Below are 24,771 nucleotides of genomic sequence, written 5' to 3' on the forward strand. Positions count from 1 at the left end.
ATATGGTGATAAAACGGAATGGGCTGGGTGAGAGCATTGGACTTTGAAGGGACAGGGGAGCACTGCTACATTAATTGGTACTCATTATATATCTCGAAAATGTCAATAATTTTACATGGCAAACATAGCACGGGACAAAGAAAATATGGATGCACACAAGTAAGATTCTTCATCTTCGCAAACTAAAGTTCTGGAGATCATGCAGGGATGATCCTGCAGACCTCTCAGTACTAAAATTGAGCCTACAATTACTGTTTTCAAGTGCACACATTACTGTGAATCCTCTATCAATGTTTTAAAGCTGGCTTCTAGCCGCCACTTGCTTAGTTCAAGAATATGAGAGGTGGTAGTCCATGAGCTGACTCTCAGCATTGCCCCATTAATAACAACAGAAATTCTTGAAACACTCAGCAGGTCAAGCAGCAACCATGGAGAGAGGTATGGCAGGTTATTAATGTTGCAGGTTCACAACTACTTTTTCGCATTTCCTTTATTACAGCTGTAAAATAGTACACACAAGAGAAACTGGACCCACTGGGATGGGAAGCCAGATTATGTAGAATGAATGCTATATGAATATTTTCCCTTGCAGTAACCTAACTTAAGTGAGAAATGTATAATGGGGAGAACAGGACCATTGTTTTGCAATGACAGAATAGGTTACACTCTGGGTGGGATTTCATATTTATAAAGTAATGCTTTAGGAAATTACATCCCACAGTATGCTGTATTTCATCATTTCAATAACTCACTCTGGCTCTGCAACACTTTAAGGCTAGAACTAGCATTTATACATCACCTTTGACAACTCCAGGACATGCCAAAGTCATGTCAATGAATTACTTCCCATCGTGAAGTCACTGTGGGAATGTAGGGACATACTTGATGGGAGGGTAAACTGTGAGGAGATTGCTAAGATGCTTTATTGTAATTTGGACAAGTTGCAAGAGTGGAAAAATGTACGGCAGATGAAGTAAAATCTGGATAAATGTGATGTTATCCACTTCGGTAGCAAGAACGAGAAAGTATGTTATTATCTGAATGATGAAAGATTGGGAGAATGGGACATGCAATGAGATCTTGTGTCCTTATGCACCAGTTGCTAAAAGTAAATGTGCAGGTGCAGCGGAAGAAGGCAAACGGCATGTTGGCCTTCATAGTGAGAGGATTCGAATACAGGAGCAGGTACGTCTTGCTGCAATTATACATGGCCTTGGTGAGACACACGTGGAGTATTGTGTGCAGTTTTGGTCTCCTTATCTGAGGAAGCTGAGGAATCTGACTATGCTGGGAGTGCAACAATGGTTTACCAGACCGATTCCTGAGATGGCAGGACTAATGTATGAAGAAAGAAAGGACCAGGTAGAACTACATTCACTGGGGTTTATAAGAAAGAGCAGGGAACTCATAGAAACCTATAAAATTCTAGAGGATGAGACAAGGTAAATGCAAAAAGGATGTTCCCAATGACCTGGAGGCCTAGAACCTGTGGTCCAAATTTAAGGATACAGGTTAGGCTATTTAGGACTAGTATGAGGAGAAATTTCTTTACTCAGAGAGTGGTGAGCCATTGGAATTCTCTGCTACAGAAAGCAGTTGAGGCCAAAACATTGAATATTTTCAAGAAGGACATATAGAAATGGTTCTTAGGGCTAAAAGGCTCAGAGGGTATGGGGAGAAAATGTGAACAGGACGTTGTGTTGAATGATTAGCCATGATCATAATGAATGACAGAGCAAGTTCAAATGGCCTATATGTCTGTATCCATTTTCCATGTTTCTATGTTTCTACAGTAGGCAGCAGTCTGCTCTGCAAGATCCCACAAACAGCAATGATATAAATGGACATAGCATGTGTTTTAGTTGTTGATTGATGGGTAAATATCAGCCAATGTGCCAGGAGAACTTCTCTACTCCTCTTCAAAGTAAGACTGTGGGATCTTTTGTATCCATCTGAGAAGACAAAAGGGGGATCTTAATGTCTCATCTCAATGATGACACCAATTTGTTGGAACCAGAATAATATTTGTGCTCAATTCTTTGGAGTGAGACCTGAATCTTAAACTATTTTACTGAACAAGTGATGGTCAGGCATGTCTTCAAGCCCAGAAGGTTTCCACCTTGTCTGAATAAAAGTGAAAACTGAACTGGAAGTTAACTTACTTTATGGGATACTCAACAACAAGGTAATATCTCGGATTATAAGATATGGATTGAATTTCCTGATGATAGCACAGATGGTGCCATATGGCTCATAACCTTCGAGCTAATGCTCTCTTCTTATGGCCCTGTATTTTCCTCTGCTTCAAATACGTATCCAATTTTCCTTCAAAAAATGCAGTGGTCTCTCTTTCAATATTTTCTGTGGCAAACCATTCCATGCATCAGTTACCCTCTGTGTAAACAATTATGTCTTAGTCCCTCTCCTCTCTGCCAGTTTGAGATCACTCAGTTTTCTCCACCAACTTTCAACCAAGAAAATAGTAATTTTCTAGTCACCTGCACAAAGACCATTTGAATTTGTAAAAACATTTTAACTGAAATATTTAAAATAATCAAGAAAGTTGATAGGGTGTATAGAAAAGTGGTCTTGAAACAGAGTCCAGGAAGGAGATAGCTTAGTGACATGGTGTAAAAACAACAATCTCTCTCTCAATGTTAGCAAAACGAAGGAGCAGGTCATCGACTTCAGGAAGCAGAGTGGAGAACACATCCCTGTCTGTATCAATGGTGCTGAGGTGGAGGTGGTCGAGAGCTTCAAGTTCCCAGGAGTAAATATCACCAACAATCTATCCTGGTCCATCCACATTGATGTGGCAGTCTAGAAAACCACCAACGCCTCTATTTCCTCAGAAGGCTAAGGAAATTCAGTATTCCACAATGACCCTTATCAATTTTTATAGATGCACCATAGAAAACATCCTATCCAGATACATCACAGCTTGGTATGGAAACTGCTCTGCCAAAGACCGCAAGAAATTACAGCGAGTTGTACAGCCCAGTCCATCACGAAAACCAGCCTTCCTTCCATTGACTCTGTCTATATTTCCTACTGGCTCAGGAAAGCAGCCAATATAATCCAAGACCCCACCCACTCCAGTAATACTCTCTTCCACGCTCTTCCATTCGGCAGAAGATACAAAAGTTTGAAAACACGTTCCAATAGATTTAAAAACAGCTGCTTCCCCAGTGTTACCAGACTTATGAATGGACTTCTTGTATATTAGAGTTGATTTTTCTCTGGACCTTCTCTGTAGCTGTAACACTACATTCTGCATTCTGTTCCATTGCCCTGATGTACTTATGTAAGGTATAATTTGCCTAGTTAGCATGCAAAACAACACTTTTCACTGTATTTCAGTACGTGTGACAATAATAAATCAAATAAAAAATTATCGTAGCGTTGAGCAAAGACTGGTAAAAAAACAAATCCAGGTGAAATATTATCATGCAGAATCTTATGGGAATATGAAACACACACCCTAAAGGATATAGGATCACTGTGAGAGCTAGACACTTAGTTGGGAAATAATGATCATTACAAATGTAAGAGTAGATATTGTGGGTAAGTGTACTGAGTGAGCAAGTTCATAACACACTGATGGATCATAAAGGGAAGAAAGACTTGCATTTATCCACTAGTCTTTACAGCTATCAAACAAATGAAGTACTTTTGAAATGTAATCAATATTGTAATGCAGGAAACATAGCAGTCAATTTGTGCTCAGCAAGATCCCACAAATAGCAATGACAAATGTCCAGATTTTCCGTTTTAGGTACATTGGCATAAATGTTAGGCAGAACCCATCTGCCCTTCCTTGAATAGTTTAATGGAATCATTTGCATCTAACTATGAGACCAGATAGACTGTCACTTAACTCTTTTTGAGTGCCCCCATTTGGAACAGGAGCACAGTATGCTCCAGAGCAACTCTCAAACTGTCACAGGACATTTATTGTTCTATTGCTTATTGTAATTTTCTTAAACATTTTTTCCCACATTATTGAAAGCTTTTAATTACATTTATTTCAAAAACGTTTTATTTTCTCTATTCCCTCAGGTAAATTTCTTTTCAAAATGACTCCAGTGGGGTTGTGGTGACCCAAGCACATCAAAGACATTAGCCAGCCCTAGACCACAGCACGCCTCTCTGGCAATTATTCCGCTCAAGTATGTCAGATTGTGGGACAGGCTTTAGCAATTCTGATGAAGGGTCTAGGCCCGAAACGTCAGCCTTTCTGCTCCTATGATGCTGCTTAGCCTGCTGTGTTCATCCAGCTCTGCACCTTGTTGTCTCAGATTCTCCAGCATCTGCAGTTCCTACTATCTCTGATTCAATTTTAACACCTACAGCCGACTTGTTGTAGGAACAACACTGCCAGTAACTGGGGAGGTCACCATTGTCGTAATTTTTAATGCTGACAAGCTGTGAATTTTCCCTTGCTATTATAGTTGTAGCAAACAGGGAACCACTGAGTTGACATGTATTGTCAGTATCTTCATCTCCTGCCTAAGTGATGACAATGACAGTTATCACATGCCAGTGCCTTTCGCAAAGCACAGGAAAATCTCAGATGGCTGCCATGTGCCAAACCTAAAGTCATTTCTGTGACATCAGTAACTGTGTTAAAATTGTATTACACTGCAAAATTCTTGGAAGATGTGAGTGTGGCAAGGTTTTCAATTGTAACTTGCACTCGGAAGGAGCAATTCATCTACTCCCAAGGCTACTCCCTTGCCTTTTCCCTGCAGGCCTGCAAATATTTTGTTTTCAAACTTCCTTGTGAGAACCTCTATTGACTCTGCCACTATTACATTTCCAAACCTAATCACTCAGATTTGTCTCATGTAGCCTTTCCTTCTTTTACTAATTGCTTTTAATTGAGAACATGGGTCTGTATCCTTACACCAATGGGAACAGTTTCATTTGATCTACTCTGTCCAACTACTCATGAAATATCTCAACCATGCCATTTGCACAAACCCTCTTTCTGGTCCTCATCAGCCCCACTTCTCTTTTGATCATCATTTCACGATACACATGCCTATAGAGGACTTCCCAATTCCTCTTCATGCTCTATGTCAATCTCTTGTCATATTCTGTCCTTGCTTCTTTTATTTGCTTTATGAATTCCAATCTGAAACCTCAATTTTCAGCATTAATTCTCAATTGTCTTATCTTCCTGAAAAATGTCAAAAGCGTACTCCATCAGATTAAAATTAACCTCCTGGACACTGGTGTGAGAAATCAGGGAGAAGAGTCTGAGATTGAAAATAATGTTGTTGGTCTGTCAATCAAGAATCATCTAAAAAGAGATTGTTTATTTTCAAAGCAGTTTGGGAAGATGAGAATGGACATGTTAGCTAACCAATAGTGGAAGAACACCAGGCATGTTTTGACGTAGACCCATGTCCAAAGTTTCAACATATCAAGACTTAATGCAAACTGGAAGAGTAATTGGATTTCTCTTTTGAAAAAAAAAGTATAGAAAAATGTATGTCTAATAGCTATAACTTATTCAAAAGTTCAATGTTTTGATATACATCATTTTAACTGTCAGACAGAAGATTTAGTGTCTGGCCTAGAGAGTCAAATATTTTTTGATCTCGTGAAAGGTCACTGGACTCGAAATGTTGAGTCTGGTTACAGATGCTGCCAGGCATGTTGAGTTTTAAAGTTCCACTCCAGTGCGCCATCACTGTAATTAAATGAACATTTAACAAAAATATGTAGATTGCCAAATCGAGAGGATTCTGCATAAGACCATCAGGAAGTTTCATTTCACTTGACATTTTCTAAATAACTAAAATGCAATTGTCAGATTCTTAAAATTGCTCACTTCATTCACTCATAATTGAGATTGAGATTGATACATTAACTAAGAGACATTTTGAACATTTATATCAAAATAAATAAACTCTGGGTCATATCAACAATAAACTTAAGAAGGTGACAATGAGCTACAAGGTTTTTTGATATTCTGTATTACTTGCATTACAGACCGAAAAATTAACTAGAAAAAGACTTAATTTATTAGCAGGTTGGATTGTTGAAATAAAAATGCAATGAAGTTGAAATTATTAATTTTTTTATATAATTAATACATGTATAAAACTAAAGAAACAAGACAGTACAGTGTATTCTGAAAATCTAATTTATACCATTAATTGTCTGAGGGTTTCAAGGGTTTTTTTATGTGAACAGATGTAAGCCTTTATTTATCCTTTTAGGACATAGAAATTAAAATAATGAGTAAGTCTACTGAATGTATGTTCCCGTCAAGGCTGTTTTAATATGCCTAAACTGTGCAGGAGATCTTGGGTGCAAATTCAGTTCTGCAAGATCAGCTGAGAAATGGTTGGCCAACTGTACCAAACATCAACTGAGTGTCAACTTTGAGGAGTTCCATGTTAGATTTCTCTCCATGAGGCCCTACAGGCTTTCTCATGTAAATTTATGCCCCTCACCTTATTATGTATGCAGCACACCTCTATGACACCCCACTCACACTATCTTGTGTTCTACAGCAGCGGGAGTACTTATCACTGCCAGGACCTTCCAGGATTTCCACTGCTCGAGCCATAGTTAAACCGCAGCAGTACACCAGGTCAATCACTGCCAGCCACAAATAGCCGTTCACTGTTGCAGTGTTGGAAGAATTGCCTTAGAGTTGGCTGTCACAGCAAATTGGCACCCTGATTTACTGACAGGAACCTGCAGATCCCAATGGAGAAAGGGGACTGTCCTCTTTTTTCAGGATCACCAGAGGAGATCACAGCACCAGGCTCTGCCTGGTCAGAATTTGCCACCTGGGTCAGTGCAATATCCACATTTGATGGAACACCCAGTGGTTCAAGAAGAAGGTAAATGATCTTCAGCAAAGCTAAGTGCCACCATCTTCTCTCTTTGTGACCTCACTCTCATAGAGCCATATAACATAGAAACAGGCCCTTCAACCCAACATGTCTATCCCAACCAACAAATACCAAACTAGTAATGCCATTTACATGTTCTTGGTCCATAGCCTACTATGCCCCTGCATTTTAAGTGCTTGTCCAGATGCTCCTTACATGTTATGAGAGTACCTGCCTCCACACCTGTGCTACTCTCCCATTATTACCAAAGTGAAGTTATTCTTAACATGTCCAAACTTCTACCACTATTTTGTAACTCATTTTCCCTCTTGTCTCCTGCAGGTACCAATAGCATTCACACAGTCACCACCATGAACCCCACAGACATGACCTGCCTGGGAATCTGTTGTGAAGGAAACATCTTATGCCCCTTGTTGGCCCCAGTGGAAGACACACTGGACATCTTGACTTGACATTCCTCCTCTAAATGCCACCTGTAACCTGAATATAGTGCCACAACCCCTTTCTCTCATGGGTATGGCATTCCACAGAAGATGAGCAACTGTAGCTCTCCTGTACCTTCAGTGCGACATGAGAGCACCGATAGCTGGAAACCCAACATTAGGATTCTGCTTCATATTCACTGAACATTGGTACTGTCCTGGGCTTCCAAATGCATATATGTGTTTCTCATCCATGGTTCTGACAGTCTTTAGTGCATTGGCCATAGAGATGATCAAAGATTAATAGAATCCCTACAGTGTGGAAACAGGCCCTTCGGCCCAACTAGTCCACACTGACCCTCGGAGCATCCCACCCAGACCCATTCCCCTATAACCATATAACCTTCCTAAGGTACACATCCCTGAACACTACAGACAATTTAGCATGGCCAATCCACCTAACCTGCACATCTTTCGACAGTGGGAGGAAACCGGAGCATCTGAAGGAAACCCATGCTGACACGGGGAGAATGTGCAAACTCCACACAGACAGTCACCCAAGGGTGGAATCAAACCCAGGTCCCTGGTGCTGTGAGGCAGCAGTGCTAACCACTGAGCCACTGTCTTCTGTACCTGGATCCACTCGGCACAGTTCTAATGAGCCCATGCGATCAATATCAGAATCAAAGAGCTGCTCAGTAACGTAATCATTCAGCAGTTGCAACACACTCAAATAACATTTGAACAGCATGCTTGAAGCAGGGGATCATGGAGACCTCAGACTCAGGTTGGCGGAATGCCTCTACATGGACTTTGCACATCATTGCCCAGATTCAGATGTGTGCTGCTCAAGCCTTTTTGGTGCACATGCAGCAGCAGAGAATTTTATGAGTGGCAGAAATAATGAGAACTTCTCACCTCACACCCAAACCTTAGTGCATCCAAAAAATGTAGCTTTGCATGTAGGGTAATGGCATGCATGTTTAATGGTCTAAGATGTGAAATGAGCATTCCTGGCACCTAGTACACGCCATGGAATCTTGGAACGTGTTTTGGGATCAATTTGAATTGTTACAGCCGCATGACATTATTCGTGTTTTACTGCCATGGGTAGGATTAATTTGCAATGTTGAATGGTAAGGCCAGGAATTTTAGTTGACAAATGAGGTTAAAGCATGTGACCCACAGACAGCCGAAGGGCCTGTACTGCGCTGTAATGTTCTATGTTCTATGTTCTAGCATTTTGTAAAGTAAAGATTGTATCATTTCATTTTTTGTTGTTTTTTAATTGTGTTATGAAATGAGAAAAGTACTGTTTTAAAACCCAAGATTGCTGCATGGCTTGAAAGCAAGTAATTTGATACTCATTGTTAGCACTGTTTGAACAGCTGCTGGTTACAGCAGTGTTTGCCCATGGATTGTAGCCCAGGGGTTTTGTACAGATGAAGCTTTGGTAACAACAAGAAACTGATTGCTTTGTGGACTAGTGACCAGTTCTTGATAACAAAGGCCTTCTGCCTGCCAACAATCATGTGATTGGTTCTCATGAAACTGAACAGCTTGAGGCTGGGAACAAAATACCATTAGGTCTCTACCAACTGTGAGCTCTGTCTCTGTTCTTTACAGTAAACCACTTTAAACCTGAAGAAAACTAATTTATCTTTCCTTCAACAGTTTATGTAGACTGTGATTTTTAATTGATAAGTCTGACACCTCTTTATGAGTGTACAGCCACCCTGCACCTCTTGTAAAATGATGGAAGTATCCAGAGAAGGATGATTGAGAAGTAACATTCTGACCACAACAAGGACCATAAGAATCATCTGAGCACCCCTTGTGAACAGGAATCAGTGAAATGATTCTTCAAATTTTCCCTCCATCCAGAACTGACGTTTTTTTTTCCTGTCTGTGACTGTATGTGTAAAGGGAAGTTTATAAAGGGATTAGCGTTTTAATGAGTAATGTTGTAGGCCAGTGGTCTGTGATTGTTAACTTGTAACTGGAGTATAAATACTTGTAATAAATAGTAATTTTTTTTTCAAGTACAGAAACCTGGCCCATACTTTTTGTCAATTTGGGTGTAATAGGCAGGTAAATTGGGGAATGTAGTGGGACTTTAATTCCAGCATACTATCACAGTTAGGTGTGACAGTGAGAATTGATGTGTTTCACCTGTACTCTGTGAGTGTCTGGCACATGGACAAGGAAGTTGGGTTGGGAAGAAGATCAGCCATGAGCTCATTGAATGGTAGAATAGGCTGGAGATGCAGAATGGCCTTACTGCTTCAATTTCTTATGTTTCTACAATGAGTTTCCCTGTAATTTCTGCCTAGCTATGATCCAGGAAAGTCTGAGCCATGATGTTATTGTAGAGATAACAACTCAAAATAGGTATACAGTACAACCAAATCTGCCCCATAGAGGAAACTCTCCACTCACTGTTCAGTTCTGCTCAGTTTCATGAAACCGACCCATAGGCGGCAATCAGTGAGGGTAGGTAGCTGCACCTCCTCCAAAAATAACACTCAATACTGGAGCCCCCCAAAGGTGCATCCTCAGCCCCCTACTGTACTCCCTGTACACGTACGACTGTGTTGCCAAACTCCAAACGAATGTCATCTACAAGTTCACTGATGACACCATCATGGGATGGATAGCTAACAACAACGAGTCAAAATACAGAAGGGAGATAGAAGGCTTGGTGATGTGGTGCAACGAAAACAATCTGTCTCTCATCGTCGGCAAAACTAAAAATCTGATCATCGACTTTAGAAAGAAAAGAGGAGAGCACAGCCCCATCTACATCAATGGAACCAAGGTTGAGGGAGTGAAAAGCATCAAGTTCCTCGGAGTAACCGACAACCTGTCCTGAACTTCCCATGTAGATGCAACAGTCAAAAAGGCACAACAGTGCCTCTTCTTCCTCAGGCTCAGGAAATTTGGCCTCTCCATAAGGTCCCTCACCAACGTCTACAGATGCACCATTGAAAGCATACTGTCTGGCTGCATAACGGCCTGGTATTGCAACTGCTCTGCCCAGGACCGTAAGAAACTACAGAAGATTCTGTGCACAGCCCAGACCATCATGGAAGCCAACCTTGCATCCATGGACTCTATTTACATGGCTCACTGCAGCAGAAAGGTGGCCAACATCATCAAAGACTCATCGCACCCAGGTAATGACCTCCTACAACCTCTTCTGTTAGGCAGAAGATACAGAAACCTGAACACAAGCACATGCAGGTTCAGGAACAGCTTCTTTCCGGCTGTTATCTGACTGTTGAATGGACTGCAGCCTCAAATAATGTAACCTGCAATGTAAACTGTTTGCCTCTCAGTCTTTTTGATCTGTACATCCTTTACTTGCTGTAATCTGCCTGTATCACTCATAAACAAAGCTTTTCACTGTGTTCAGTATATGTGATAATAAATCAAAATTAAATGACTGACGCTCAAAATCAAACTTGGAGTACTCTTGTTTTCTTCTGAAGAAAAGAGCTTCTTTCTTCTGAAGAATAAAGAATAAAGTGTGGTAGTTTTATTTTAAATGACAACGCAGATCAATACAGGTGGATTAACTTGAGATGATATTTTTGCAGAGTTTCAGCACTTGGAAAAATATTAAATGAGTAAATTGACTGTCGCCACAAGGACTCCATCTGCTGAATGTTACCACTTGGATCCCCAAGGCGGCTAGGTTGGAGGAAAGAAAAACTGGATATGAAGTATTACACTGAAAGGTTTTGATTTAAGGTTGGTCAATAATTTCCTATGGGCAGCAATTGTGATTAATATGTACTTTCTGAAGGTGTCACAAGAAAGTCAGCTTTCAGTATATCTTGTGTATTTGCTGAATTTAGATTCTGATTTCCTGGTTATGGATAAATTTCTAATAGCTTGGAGAACGCTCATGCACACTTTGCTGTTCAATAGCCATAAGTGTTGGAAACAGTTTCTTTAGCTAATTGAGACATTGTCCTGAGAATTCATTTTGGTTCTCAGCGTTACAACTCTGATTTCTATTTTATAAAATGAAGGACACTGAAAAATGGCAAAAGAAAATTCACAAATTGGATTCCAGAATCAAAGGGATACACTGAACAGGAGAAACCAACAGCTAGTGGCTCCTTTCTGTAGGAAAGGGATGACTGAGGGGAGACAAAATGGAGGCATTTAAGATTATGTAGGGTCGGCTTGATTTTACACTCTCAGCCGCGTGCAAGGTTGAAAACGAATTGTAAAATCCAGTCTTTCCATTTGCCAGCCCTGAACCTGTGTGAAATCTTACAGGAGTAGGAGAAGCACCAGGCAACCCTGTTCTTATATCTATCAACACACTTAGGTGGCTGGTAATAAACAATGAAGGGCTCGTCCAGCCCACACTGCTCTGGGAGGGTGATGCTTAACAGGTAGCCCCATAGCTTTACTGCACAAGCTGTTGGTGGGCAAGGTGGGGAATTATCACTTTTGTTTGTTTTCTGTGCCCATTAAGGTAATCACACCCTCAAAACCCCAACATCAGATGTAGCCCTTTGCCCTTCCCTCAGCATCTCAAACATGACCCCTCAATCCCTTCTCTCCTACCAGTCCCCCCCCAGAGCCTGCCATCCTGACCACAGCGCAATCCTCCCCAATTATTTAGTTCCCAAAATTCATTGGGACTGCCTGAAGTTGCAGCAATGAGATGAAGGTGACTGCCCTTGACATCAAAGCTGCATTTGACTGAGTGAGCCATAAAGAACCCCTCATAAGTCTAGAGGCAATAGGAGCCAGGGGAAATTTCTTAATTGATACGAGTTGTACCTGGCACAAAGGAAGATGGTTGTGTTTGTTGGAAATCAGTCTTCACTGCTCTGTTAAATCATGACAGGAGTGCCTTGGGGTAGTTTCTGAGGTCCGACCATTGTCAACTGCATAATCAATGAACTTCCCTCCATGACAAGGTCAGAAATGGGATGTTTTCTGATGACTGCGTGATGTTTCGCACTATTTGCTATTTCTCAGAAACTGAGGTAGTCCATGGCCAAATGCAGCAAGGCCTGGACAAAAGCCAGGCTTGGGGTGACAACTGTCAAGTACATTTGCATCACACAAATACCAGACAATGGCCATATCTAAAAAGAGACAATCTAACCATCGGCCATTTAGGCACAATGGTATTGCAATCACTGAATCCCGCACTATCAATATCCAGAGAGGGGTTACTATTGACCAGAGATTCAATTAGACTAGCCATATAAATACTGTGGCTACAAGAGCAGGTCAGAGGCTAAGAATCCTGCAACGGGTAATTTACCTTCTTACTCTCCAAAGCCCTTCCACCATCTACACGGCACATTCTGACATGTGATGGAATACACCCCATTTCCCTGGATCAATGGAGTTCCAATAATGCTCAAGAAACTTAACACCGTCTAGGACAAAGCAGCCCACTTGACTGGCATCACATTGACAAACATTCATTTTCTCAGTCACTGACAAGTACACACAAGCGCAGTGGTGCGTGTCATCTGCAAGATACATTGCAGAAATTCATTAAAGTTCCTTAGATAGCATCTTCCAAACACATGACCACTACCATCTAGAAAGATCAGGACAGCAGATACAGAGAAAGTCCACCACTTGCAAGTTCCTCTCCAAGCCACTCACTATCCTGACTTGGAAATATATGACCATTCCTTCAGTATTAGGGTGTCAAAATCCTGGAACCGAGGCATATAAATAACAAGCGGGACAGAACACTGACGCTTCACCGGAGGTGCACTGACGATGTTACCTAGCAGGGTGACGAAACGTTTCCAACCAAACCCACCGGCTCAGCAGGCAAGTCTACAACATCATCTACAACCCGAGCTACAAATCTTCTCAAAAACTTTAAACATCCACGGGCACAACATCCTCAAACTGGCCTGCAGATGGGGAACAAATGCAGTCTGACTGAGCGCCACCCGCAAACATCTATACTTCCTGCACGAATGCCTCAGAAAGCAGGTGCTACCACAAAGCTTAAAATATAAACCACCTATCAACAATCCACAGGCACAGAGGACAGCTGGACAGAACAGACGCAGAATGATAAGGGTTATGATCAATGATGCCCACAACCGCCTCCACAAATACAAGTGGGAAATTGCATGCCAAAAAACTCTGTACTCCAACGCAACCGACCAGGAATGGACAACCACACGGGGACAAGCCATCAGCACACAGCAATAAAAGACCAGAATAAAGAAAAGAATAGTCCTACAAGAAAAAAACTGTCCAAAATCACCCCATCAATGGCATGGACAATACAGATTCATGGATTGAAAACATCTCAGACCGTCCTAGTATGCAGACTGAATTATAACTACAGAGACGCCAAAAAGACTGACTTCCTGGCTGCGCTGGAATTGACACTAAAGAGCAACAGACTCACGGAAGAAATACAACAGACCATCAGACAGACGATAGTCCCAACACTGAACAAAAAAGGTAAATGGAACACATTCAACACAGATGAGAGGAAAGCCCTAGAAAGACTCAAGAAAGACAAGAACGCTGTAATCTTACCAGCAGACAAAGGACACATGACAGGAATCCTCAATAGAGCCCAATACATCGGGAAAGCTAACACACTACTAGCAGATACTGACACCTATCAACAGATGGCAATAGACCCAACACCACAGTTCGGGAACTGGAATTCAATGACCCTGAAGAAATTACACAACTCAGGAGACATCAGCAAGACAGACTAACAAAAACTGAAGCCAGAGGAATCCAACACACCCTTATTCTACAGACTCCCCAAGGTACACAAATTGGGGGTCCCCCTCAGACCCATTGTCTCACTACCTGGCACACCAACATATTGACTTGCCAAAGAACTACAACAGAAATTGAAATACTTAGTGGACACCACCACCCACTCCATCAACTCATCCCAAGAATTCCTCAACATCACCAAGGACACCAGGATAGAAGAGGACGAGGTGATGACATCCTTTGATAACAGCACTATTTACATCCATAAACATTGACCTAGCCAAAGAGACCATTGCCACACTAGGCAGGCACCCCAGGACATCAACAACATCAATAAGGACACCACCATGAAACTACTAGATCTGTGCCTCACAACCCACTTCACCTTTAACGACTGCATGTACAAACAAATCAAAGGAACACCAATGGGATCCCCAATATCAGGACTGATTGCAGAAGCAGTAATGCTAGAAGGGACAGTGCTCCCCACTCTGCAACTAAAACTTTGGGTCTGATATGTAGATGACACCTTTGTGATTATTAAATGCGCAAAACTAGAAGAAACCCATTGACACATAAACAACATCCTCACTGGGATAAAATTCACAAAAGAAGAACAGAACAACACACGACTACCCTTCCTAGACGTAATGGTACAACGTAAGAACAACGGGGAACTCCAGACTAGCATATATAGAAAGACCACACATATGGACCAGAAACTCAATTACACTGAAAGCCACCCCAACACCCGCAAACAGAGCTGCATCAGGACACTATTTAAACAAGCCACAATGCATTGCAGCAACCCGGAACTACACAAAGCAGAACAGGAGCACCTATATGGAGTCTTCAAACGGACTGGATACCCGAAAAGCACAATCCACCATTACCTCCGAGACATCACAACAGGAAGACACAAAACAGTCAGACTCACTAATAACACTATTGTACATCAAGGACATTTCAAAGATGACCACAAGACTACTCAGACCCCTAGGTAACAGGGTAGCCCACAAACCAACAACCACCCGATGACAGCTACTGACAAATGTAAAGGATCCCACACCCAAAACCAGCAAAACTGGTTTAATATACAAAATACCATGCAAGGACTGTGAGAAACACTACATAGGCCAAACTGGAAGCAAACTGACTATACGGATACATGAACACCAACCATCCACCAAGAGACACGACCAATTCTCACTTGTCTCACTACACACGGACAACAAGGGACATGATTTTGACTGGGACAATGCATCCGTAATCGCACAAGCCAAATGGAGACACACAACAGGGAGTTCCTGGAGGCTTGGTATTCTAACCGGAACTTCATCAACAAACACATTGAATTAGACCCTGTGTACAAGCCGCTGAGAAACAGAACCGGAAGTAGTACCAAAGACCCCAACAAACCGAGGCATATAAATAACAATTGGGACAGAACACCAATGCTTCACCGGAGGCGCACTGACGATGTTACCTAGTAGGCTGATGAAACGTTTGCAACCAAACCCACTGGCTCGGCGAGCAAGTCTACAACCTCATCCTAGAACTCCCTCTCGAATGGCATTGTGGGTGCCTCTACACCAAATAGACTGCAGGCATCTTACTAGCACTTACAAGGGCAATTAGCAAAATTTAAGAAATACTGACCCAGTGTCCCACGAATGAATAAAAATGAAACTTCCGACCTGATGCTGCAGGGAAAACAATGCTGCCAGCCGTGCGATTAACAAGCAGCTCTCTGAAGTAGGACATCTCATCTCTGAAGAACAGAAATCCCACCTCTAACCTTTTAATGAGCAATTGGCAGGTAGGTGGCAGGGGTTCACCACTCTTCCGGGAGGTCAGTGTCTAATGACATTTTAGCTGCGTAGACCACAGTGTCTCAAAATGCAGCCCTATGGAATGAGATGATAGGGCAAATATGGAGAATGTGTTTCCACTTGTATGGATGTCTATGACTAAGGGCATGATGCAAATGAAATGGCATTTAATAAAGATATATAATGTGAAGGTGCTGGTGTTGGACTGGAGTGGACAAAGTCAGAAGTCACATGACACCAGGTTATAGTCCAACAGGTTTATTTGAAATCACATAAGCTTTTAGAACATAGCCCTTTGTCAGGTGAAGTGAAAGAAAAGCAAACAGACACAGAATTTATAGGCAGAGAGGTCAAGGGCAGAGAGATAAAAAGATCGTTTATATGGTGTGAGTGGAGTGTCAAATAATAAGTCTCCGCAGGTAATCAGAAGTGTTAAACGGTGTGAATAAAGTGTCAACAGCTGAATAACAAGCGAAGAGATAACCTATAATCTGATTAAATGAGGCAGAGAGATAATTACAAAAAAAATCAGGTGATACTGGTGACAAACTAAATAACTGTAATAACATGATAGGTATAAAAGTCACAGGCTGAGGGTCTAACCAAAATAATAAGTAATCCAAAACTGTACAAACTAATTAAAGTAGAGAGATCATAAAAAATTATCAAGGTGATGATGTCAAAACAGGACGGTAAGGAGGATTATACAGATACAAAACTGTATGGCAGGGTTACATGTAACAAGGCATGAATCCAAGATCATGGTTGAGGCCATCTTCGTGGGTATGGAACTTGGCTATCAGTTTCTGCTCAATGATTCTGCATTGCTGTGTATCTCGAAGGTCTCAGAGTCAACAGAGAGATTCGTGGTGCAGTGATCAGAGAAGAAAGAGTTGAATTGGACCCCTCCAGAAGGCTGCTGCCCTCGGCTCAACATGAATGCTCAAGCCGTCAGGAGATGCATTAACACCGGATTCATCAGCTGTGCTCACAAGATACCGCAGAACGTCGCTCAAGCACAATGCGATGCCATCCAGGCTCTCAAGACCAACCGCATCATTGTCATCAAACCAGCAGACAAAGGAGGAGCCAATTTCTACTGCAAAGAAGCACACTGACAACTGAACAACCAGGAACACTACAGACAACTACTTGCCGATCTGACCAAAGTACACCCCTGTCAGCTGAAAAGACTGATCAAGACCTTTCATCCAGAACTTCAGAGTATCCTATGCACTCTCATCCCAGTACTTTGCTCATAGGAGATTTCTACAGCCTTCCAAAGATACACAAAGCCAACACAACTCGACATCCCATTGTATCAGGCAATGGGAGAGAGCCTCCATGGTTTTGTTGAGGGCATCTTGAAAGCCTTTGTTATTGGAACTTCCAGCTTCTGTCGCAACACTGCAGATTTCTTACAGAAACTCAGCATCCACAGACTAGTCGAACCAGGAGCATTCCTCATCACAATGGGCATTTTAGCACTCTACACCAGCATCCCCCACAATGACAGCATCACTGCAACAGCCTCAGTACTCAATACCACCAACTGCCAATTCCCAGACACCATCCTACAACTCATCCGCTTCATCCTCGACCACAACGTCTTCACCTTTAGCAACCAGTTCTCCATCCAGACGCACAGAACAACAATGAGGACTAAATTTTCCCCCAACATGCCAACATTTTCATGCATAAGTTTGAGCAAGACTTCTTCACTGCGCAGGACCTCTGACCAATGCTATACACTAGATACATTGACATTTTCTTCCTTCGGACTCACGGAATGAGTCTTGGAATCACTGAGATGACTACATAGTGATATCAACAAGTTTCATCCCACTGTCAGGCTTACTATGGATTACTCTTCAGAATCAGTCTCATTCTTGGACACGTGCATCTCCATCAAGGATGAACACCTCAGTACCTCACTCTACCACAAGCCCATGGATAACATCACAATGCTACACTTCTCTAGCTTCTACCCTAAACATATTAAAGAAGCTATTCCCTACAGACAAGCCCTGAACATCCACAGGATCTGCTCAGATGAGAGGGAACGCAAAGGACACCGAAAGATTTTGAAGGACACCCTCATAAGAACGGGATAAGATGGTCAACTCATCGATCGCCAGTTCCGACGTGCCACAGCGAAAAATTGCAACGACCTCCTCAGAAGACAGACACTGGATACAACAGATCGAGTAGCCTTCGCCATCCAGTACTTCCCCGGAGCGGAGAGACAATGCCATGTTCTTCATATGTTTAAGGTTTCGCAGTCATTTGAAGGCAAGAAGTGGAGGCATAGGGATGATCTTGATGAGATGCTCGTCGTTTACAATGACAGTCCAAAGATGTGCAGGTTGGGTGGACTGGCCATACTATATTGCCTGTAGTATCCAGGGCTGTGCAGGCTAGGTGCATTAGCCAGGGAAAATGCCAGGTTACAGGAATGGGTGAGTGGGTCTGGGTGGGATGTTCTTTGGAGTGTAGATTTGATGGGCTGAATAGCCTGCTTCTATACTGTCGAGGTACTATGAAATGCAATAATGAATAAGAGAGAAACTTCCCCAGAGAGCAGATAGAATGTGGAACTTGTTACCACAAGGATTGCGTGCAGTTAATAGTATAGATAGGGAAGCTAGATAAGCACATGAGAGAGAAAGGAATGGAAGGGTATGTTAATGGGATTAGATCCAATAGGGCAGGAGGAGGCTCCTGTGAAACATAAATAGCAGCATAGATCAGTTTAGTCAAATGCTTTGTTTCCGTTTTCTGGAGTTGGTGTAATTCTAGGTAACAAAGACTACAGCGGAAGACTTAAGATAACCTTTTCCTATATGTGAACTAATAGTTATGGCCAAACGGTTGCAAACTAGGCTGTCCACTAAAAGCCACTCACATTCATAGTCAACCATCAACTGTAAGTTGCTGATGGTTAACTGTTAGACTAGCACCAGGAAGTTCAACACAATAACAGTGAGGAGAATTTGATTATAATGAATTAAAAAGAGAAGGACAGTTGGTAGAACGAATGATCAATAGGCAGTTGTAAGGGAGAAGGTGGCAGACAGTAACCTGGTGTGTGAGCTGTCACAGTCCTGAATACTATTTGACTTTCAAAGCATGGGCTGGAGAGTTCTAAGGCCATTGGGATCCCAATAGACTGCCAGCACAGCCCTGCAACTAGCCAACAGACACCTTCCCAGCCAGATGTTATCAACTCCTTTGTCTGTCCAACTGTTCTTCTCTCTCTTTAGGCTCTATCCTATCGTTTACTCCCTATCCCAAACCCCTCCCTATTTTCTGGATATAAATTGATGTTTTCCCAGCCACCATCAGTTCTGAGGAAAGGTCACCAGACCCGGAACGTTAATTCTGATTTTGTCTTCACAGATGCTGCCAGACCTGCTGAGCTTCTCCAGCAACTTCTGTTTTTATTCCAGAATCTAACCATGCAGCTTGACCAAATCAGGGAAGTTGTGGTAGGATGATCTTGACGCCGAGAAGACCATCTCATTTAATTCTACCACTCATTCAGCAAAGCCCATGCCACTCAGAGCCATCTGATTCACTAATGTCCTTTAGGGAAAGAAACTGCCATCTTTACCTGGTCTGTCCAACATGTGACTCCAGAACCACAGCAATGTGGTTGACTCTGAACTGCCCTCTGGGCAATTAGGGATAAGCAATAAATGCTGCCTGGCCAGCGATGCCCTCATCCTGTTATTGAATAAAGAAGAGGGCAGCACTGTGGCTCAGTGGTTAGCACTGCTGCCTCACAGTGCCAGGGACCCAGGTTTGATTCCACCCTTGGGCGACTATCTGTATGGAGTTTACACATTCTCCCCGTGTCTGTGTGGGTTTCCTCCGGGTGCTCCGGTTTCCTCCCACAGTCCAAAGATGTGCAGGCTAGGTGGATTGGCCATGCTAAATTGCCCATAGTGTTCAGGGATGTGTAGATTAGGTGGGTTATAGGGGGATGGGTCTGGGTGGGATGCTCTGAGGGTTAGTGTGGACTTGTTGGGCCGAAGGGCCTGTTTCCACACTGTAGGGATTCTATTAAAAAACAAACCTGAGGCGATGAGGTAGTGAATGGTTAGGTGATTGGGGTGGGTTCATAGTTGAGGGGGCAGTAGGAGGAGGTGTCAGAGAGTTGGTGCCTGGCCTTGGTGATGTAAAGGTCAGTGCGCCATACCACTAATGCATCCTCCCTTATCTGTGGGTTTGATGGTGAGGTTAGAGTTGGAGCAGAGGGCTGCGTGTTCTGTGGAGGAGAGGTTGGAGTGAGTGAGAGGGGTGGAGAGATTGAGGCGATTGATGTCGCGATGGCAGCTGGAAATGAAGAGGTCGAGGGAGGGTAGGGGGCTGTGGGGTGGTGTCCAGGAGGATCATGTGTGTTGGAAGTGGAAGAAGGGGTCAGCAGAGGGTGGATTAGACTGCCTCTCAAAGAAATAGGCACAGAGGCAGAGGCAGTGGAAAAAGAGTTTGTCATCCAAACGTGAACGGAATTCATTGAAAAGCTGTAGAATTCACTTTCAGTGTTTTTCCGACAATTAGCAATGGATTCATGGTCATCATTAGATTCTTTATTCCAGATATTTTATTGAATTCAAATTCCACCATCTGCCATGGCGGGATTCGAACCGGGTCCCCCAAAATGTTATCTGGGTCTATGGATTAACAGTCCAGCAATAATACCACTAGGCCATCGCCTCCCAAATGGGATGGGGTGATCTGTAAAGGTCATGGAGATATCAAGTCGCTGCTAATCTAGGATATGTGGAACAGTCCCTTTTCCGCTGTTACACTGGCACTATCCCCTACCTCTTCCTCCGCCATATCAATGACTGCATTGGTGCTGCATCATGCTCCGATGAGGAGCTTGAACAGTTCATCAATTTTACTAACACCATTTACCCCAAACTCAAATTCAACTGGACCATCTCCGATACCCCCATCCCCTTTCTGGACCTCTCTGTCTCCATCTCTGGTAACTGCCTCAAACTATCAACATCCCAGCTACCTTTCCCCAGCCCCACCCATCCTCCCTCCCACCTCCTTAACCTGACACAACCTGTCCATCTTCTCTCCCACCTATCTGCCCCACCCACCTCACTGACCAATCCCCACCACTCCCTACCTGCATTCACCTATCACCATCCCACCTACTTTTCCCCATCCCCACCCCTCCTCCCTCTATTTATTTCCCATTCTCCTCCCCCATTTCTGAAGAAGGATCCCAAATCGAAATGTCAACTTTCCTACTCCTCTGATGCTACCTGGCCTGCTGTGTTCTTCCAGCTCCACAATGTATTGACTCTGACTCCAGCGCCTGCCGTCTACAGCTTTTGAATGCTTTTTGTGAAGAAATTTCTCTTGCTCCTGGTCCTATCTCAGTATCCATACCTTATGCATTACCATTGATAGGAAGTAACGTGGTTGGTAAAGTTAGAACATGTTTTGGTGCCATTTTACAGCTCTTTCCTCTTGAAGATTCTGGAGGGATCAACTGAATGCCTTGTTATTATTTCAAAAATATACTTTATTCATAAAAAAAATATATACATTCATAGTCATTAAAGCAGTTCAGTTCTGTACAGTAGCATGTGAGGAAAACAAACAAACATTGGAGTTTGACTTTACCCGTAAAACAAATCCACAGGCATCTCTTACTTGTGCAAGATAACTGAACAGACCCCCCCACCACTACTCCCCCCCCCACAATTTAACTTTGGCAGAAAGGCCTCAGACAGTGGTCTTTCCCCACAGTGCCTTGGTGGAAACACTGAATGCCATCCCCATAGAGATGCAAAATATCAAAGAAAGAACTTACATTTCAGTAGCAGCCTTCCATGACCCAAGGATATCCCAAATCACTCCACAGTCAATTAAATACTTTTGAAGTACAGTCACTGTTGTAATGCAGGGATGTTAAAGGTCATGGCAAGTTCAGTTCGGGTTAAGCATCAGCTCAAGTAGATGGCAGCAGCTCACATTTCATTGAATGGCCCAGCACACAGACTGCAGTTCTTAAATAACATTGCATGCATTTACAAGTTACTAAATTGATGAGCATTATAAAGAAGGACATTCACCACTTAGATCCTTCGGTGGCAATAATAAGCTTCATTTGTGTGGAAATTTCAGAGAAAAAAAACCCAAGAAAATCCTTGCATTTCAGCAACAAAGTTCACAACCTCAACAAACTTTACAGCCAATGAAGTACAGATCATGTTATAACGTAGGAAACGCTCCAGATCGCCTGCATGCAGCATTCTCCCACAAACGGACATACAATAATTATCAGATAATGTGTTTTTCATGATGTTTGTTGAGTCATAAAAATTGGCTTGCACGCTGTGTAAAAGATCCCTACTCTTCTTTGAAACAATGCCATGGGATCTTTCATAACCACACGAATGGGCATATGCCAAGTCCGGGTTACAAGCATCTGTAACTGAACATGATTTACAGAGTGTGATGCCTTGGCTATCATATGTATAGTTTTTAAAACATTCTAAGTCAGCATGGATAAATAGAAACATGGGACTACATCTTATTTTTGGCTGAGTGCAAATTGCATTGAATTTTTCGGAAAGCTTGTTGTCATGAACACTAGCAAATCTTGCTATGCCCGCTTCTTTGATTACCTATGATTTTGCTCATGCCAAATTTCCGCTCCATCTTACCAGGCGGAGTTCCCAGACCAACTTGCCGCTGGACAAATATCCCAGAATTCACTGGCACTCCTTGTGCCCATGTCAATTTTAAAGGATAACTCTGCACCTGAACAAACAGCGCCCTGCGTGGTTGTTGACATGTTCTCTGGCCATGGCAGTCGGGGGTGAAGATCAGTGCTCGCTTTATGGGCAGCGTCCTGGCGCTCCTGCTGAATGGGATTTCATCCTCCCTGGTGTATAGCTGTGGAGGTCACAATACCAGACCATGCCAGCCTGGTCCAACGTTGCCAAACAAGTTAAAGCAGTCTCAACCATCTGGAGGAATTCCTGGCACTGTAGGAAGAAAGTGAGTGTCCTTTTCCATTCTACCAGTTTAAGTTCCATCACCTTTTCCCATCACTATCTCTGCTACTGTACACAACTCCACCAAGGCTCTATCACGCTCATTAATGCCTACCACATCTTCCCTCATTTGCCCCACCCCCTGGCACCACTAACCCTATACTGCCTGCTGTTGTACCTCCTCACTTGTTTGGGATATCTCCCCACCTGCATCAACAGCAAAAACTGCCTCCAATTTTCATCTCTTTTAATACCTGCCTCTCTGTCATTCCGTGAGGAAAACAGACCACAATAGGATCAAGATGGATTGTGTGCTGCACAGCATTCAGCTCATCACCCTTTATGAGGAGACCATTCTGTTCTGATCGCCTGGAATGGTCTCAGAGACTGCTCGTGATCTACTGTGCTGAGAACCCCTGAGCAAAGGTTATCCTTTGTGACTTGACCTGATGACAACTCTGGCAAGCTTCCTTGCTTTGTGTCTGTCTTAAATAGCATGCAAGACAGCAGTAAGGTGAGCCTGGTATCTCTGGCTGAAGGGGCAACGTGCAAAAAGGCAAGACAAGGCAATGCAAGGCTGGGAAGCTGTGAGTATCCAGGTAGGCTTAGAGCAGGGAGCATTATCACAAAAAGCAAAGAGCCTGGAGATTCAGAGACAACAAGGTGCAGGGCTGGATGAACACAGCAGGCCAAGCAGCATCATAGGAGCAGAGAGGCTGACGTTTCGGGCCTAGACCCTTCATCAGAAAAAAAAGCCTGGAGATTCAGCCTGATCCATTCCATTAGCTGGATGCATGCTCCTGAGTGCTGTGTGGTAAAAGGACAGATGCTACATCTCTTCAGATTGTATGGGAAGGTGCTATGGGAGAGGGATGATGTGTCAGGATAACAGAGGAGTTTGCCAGTGTGTCTCAGAAGGAATGGTCTCTTTGGAGTGCTGACAGAGAGAAAGGGGGAGATGAAGATGTATTTGATAGTGGAATCATTTTGGAAGTTGGGGAAAATAAGGGAGGATTAACTTTTCATCAGTTCTTCAATGCTTCCCTGAAGTTATCTTACAGCAATATCAAGATTTGTGTCAATCACAAATATTGAAAGTGTGCCTTGCACACCCAAGTCTCAGTCCTTAATAAAGATCATGACAAAAACAGTGGGATGAATTTTACTGGAAATTAGTTAAGTATCAATCGTGACAAGCTTCATGGAGGGTTTTGTCTCCATGAGCCCTACTGAGATTTCTCACACTATTCTGAAATTCGCCTTATTATCAATATACCATGCCTCTCTGGTTCTCCACTCATCCAATCTTCCCAATCTCCAGAGACAGAAGTACTATCTATCGCTGGGACTTCCCAGAATTCCTGGCACGGCAGTCTCTTTTAAAGCCAAGCTGTACACCAGGTAAAGTGCTGCCGCCGGGACCTTCCTTCATCATGCATGTAGTGGGATAGAGAAAAAAAAAAACAAATGTCTCTGAGGGCATTTAAGTGGCATAGCTGACACTTTATTGTAAAGACAAGTGCACATTCATAAATTATTGCTAGTTAAGAACCAAGGTACTTAACTCATTCATCCTTAACCTGATCATATCTTAGAACTCTGCCTAAGGGAGTGCTACTCTTTCCCCAATGCCCAGAGTGGTGCAACATCTTCTCATTATTTAATGTGAGACCATCACATACTGGGAAGCCTTCAAATGTTTAAAAACATTCAGTTTTCTTCAGCAACAGCCAAAGTGAAGAACAAACAAATAAACAGAATCTACATAACAAGGTGTAGAGCTGGATGAGCACAGCAGGCCAAGCAGCATCAGAGGAGCAGGAAGGCTGACGTTTCGGGCCTAGACCCTTTCTGAAGAAGGGTCTAG

The sequence above is a fragment of the Rhincodon typus genome, chromosome 17 (genome assembly GCF_021869965.1).
Source record: "Rhincodon typus isolate 14 chromosome 17, sRhiTyp1.1, whole genome shotgun sequence".
Classification (NCBI taxonomy): Eukaryota; Metazoa; Chordata; class Chondrichthyes; order Orectolobiformes; family Rhincodontidae; genus Rhincodon; species Rhincodon typus.